The sequence below is a fragment of the Arvicola amphibius genome, chromosome 13 (genome assembly GCF_903992535.2).
Source record: "Arvicola amphibius chromosome 13, mArvAmp1.2, whole genome shotgun sequence".
NCBI classification, from domain to species: domain Eukaryota; kingdom Metazoa; phylum Chordata; class Mammalia; order Rodentia; family Cricetidae; genus Arvicola; species Arvicola amphibius.
The window spans coordinates 57130460-57133212 of NC_052059.1; positions in this window are offsets into that span (position 1 = coordinate 57130460).

Consider the following 2753-nt stretch of genomic DNA (forward strand, 5'->3'; position numbering starts at 1 on the left):
AACTAGCTCTTGTAGACCAGGCTGGCCTCAAACTCACCTGCCTCTACCTTCCTAGTGCTGGTATTAACGGTATGTGCCACCACCACCCAGCTAGTCATTTTCATAGTACTAGAAGGCACTGTGCACACTACCAGAGGAGAAAGTAGACACCAACCCAGCTATAAGCGCTTTGATCTACAATAGTGACCTGACTCCATAATAATGCTGGTGCAACCCTGTCACAGAGCTGTGGGAGTAACCTGGTGCAGGAGGTTCTTCTCTCTATGTGTTGTTTTCATTGGTTGAATAGAGAAACTGCCTTGGCCTTTTGATAGGGCAACACTTAGGTAGGCAGAGTAGACAGAATAGAATGCTGGGAAGAAGAGTCAGAGAGAGCCGCCATGGAGATACCAGGTCAGACATGCTGAATCTTTCCCGGTAAACGACGACCTCGTGGTGACATACAGTTTATTAGAAATGGGTTGAATCAAGATGTGAGAGTTAGCCAATAAGAGGCTAGAACTAATGGGCGAGGCAGTGTTTAAATGAATACAGTTTCTGTGTGATTATTTTGGGTGTAAGCTAGCAGAGCAACTGGGTTGACAAGCAGCCTGCTCGTTTGTTCTTGTTAGAGACTCATGGTGAGCTAGCCAGCAGCTGGAACAAAGGGGCACCCGCATTCCATGTTACAGTAACCAATCACTATCTGATTGGATTTAAGGCCCACTCCATGACATGGAACCCATACTTGACACTGTTTGAGCAGACAAAAATCTGAGACTAAATAGGCCACGGACCTAATAGAAAACTAAATGTTAATGAATTGCTAAAGGAGCATAGCAATATAACCTTTTTAGCAACATTCTGTTATACCCATAGATCAGGTCTCGTTCATCCATCACCAGGGAAGCTTCCTGCTGAAATAGATAGGAACTAAAACACAGACCCACAACTGGACAATGTACAGAGAGTGAGAGTCCTTGGAACACTGTGTCCTAAAGATTCTAAAAGTCAGTGGTCCTCTGACCTCCACATGTTTACCATGTCATGTATGAGCACACACCTACAAACACATATACCTGCCAAAATGTAGCAACAACAAAAAAGGAAAATTCTCACCTCATCAGTAATTAATCTCTTCTACACCATCTGTTAGAACGACTCATGAGCACCTCATTCCTGTCTATGATGGGACTTTAATGGGACCAGCCCTGTGCAGGATTCATGCAAGGAATCACAGCTGCTGAAAGCTGAGGGCAATGACCATGTCATGTCTGGAGGATTTGTGTGTGCATGTGTATGAATGTGTGCATGCATGCTTGTGTATGAATGTGTGTGTGCATGTGTATGAATATGTGTGTGTGCCTGTGTAGGAATATGTGTGTGCATGTGTAGGAATATGTGTGCATGTGTGTGCATGTGTATGAATGTGTGTGTGTGCACGTGTGTATTGACATATAGTCTAAAGTATTTCAGGATGAGCTTGTTTCTGGTTGTCTTTTTGTCAATTTAGCACAAACCTAGACATATTTGGAAAGAGGGAACTTCAATTGAGAAATGCCCCCACTATCTTGACCTGTACTGCATTTTCTTGATTCGTGATTCATGTGGACACAGCTCACCATGGGTAGTACCACCACTGGGATAGTGGTTCTGGGTTCTCAAAGAAAGCAGCCAGTAAACAGGACTCCTCCATGGCCTCTGTAGCACTTGCTGCCCTGAGTTCCTGTCCTGACTTCTAAGGACTACAAGCTGTAAGATGAAGCAAACCCTTTCCTCCCCAAGTTACTCTTTGTCATGGTGTTTTATCAAAACTATAGAAACCCTAACTAAGACAGTTTTTAACAAGGAAGCCAAGGATTGAACATTAAAATTATTTTTATTGAGCTACATATTTTTCTCCCCTCCCCTGCCCTTCTGCCCTCTCCCATGATCCCCATGCTCCCAATTTACTCAGGGGATCTTGTCATTTTCTACATCCCATGTAGATCAGATTCCATGTATGTCTCTCTTAGGGCCCTCTTTGTTGTCTAGGTTCTCTAGGATTGTGAATTGTAGGCTGGGTTTTTTATATGAGTGAGTATATAATATATTTGTCTTTCTGGGTCTGAGTTACCTCACTCAGTATGTTTTCTAGATCCACCCATTTGCCCAAAAATTTCAAGCTGTCATTATTTTTTTCTGTTGTGTGATACTATTAAGTAAAATGCTGTGGATCCCCAAGTGGTTGTAGCAGCAGAAACATTGCAGGTCTCCAGGCAGCAGTAGGGTATAGCAGATCCTGAGAGCAGCAGCCAGTCCCAGGCAGTGTCTGGTGCAGTTCCCTGAGTGGCTGCAGTAAGCCACGAGGGGCAGCAAGTTCCACGAGGAGAGATAGACAGATGGGCATGCCACGAGACCACGCTACAGATCTCTGAAGGCAGCTGGTCCCGGGCAGGGAGCCATGCCGTGGGCAAGAGACAGAGACATGGATAGGCATGCCATGCAGAGTGAGGTTGGATATTTATTTAGTGGGTTATGGAAGGTAAGGGGAGAAGGTGGAAGAGCAGAGAGAAACAAAGACAGAGAGACAGAGAGAGAAGGGGGGAAGGGGAGAATGGAGCGAGGCAGAAATTGCCTCTTTAGGAGAGAGACAGAAAAGAGAAGGACTCAGGCTGGAAGCTGAAAATTAGCTTGCCTTGTCGGACATTGGAGGGAGTGGGCATGGCTTGTCTCTTAAAGGAACAGGACAGATCATTACAAGTACTCCAGTGTGTAAATGTACATTTTCCTTA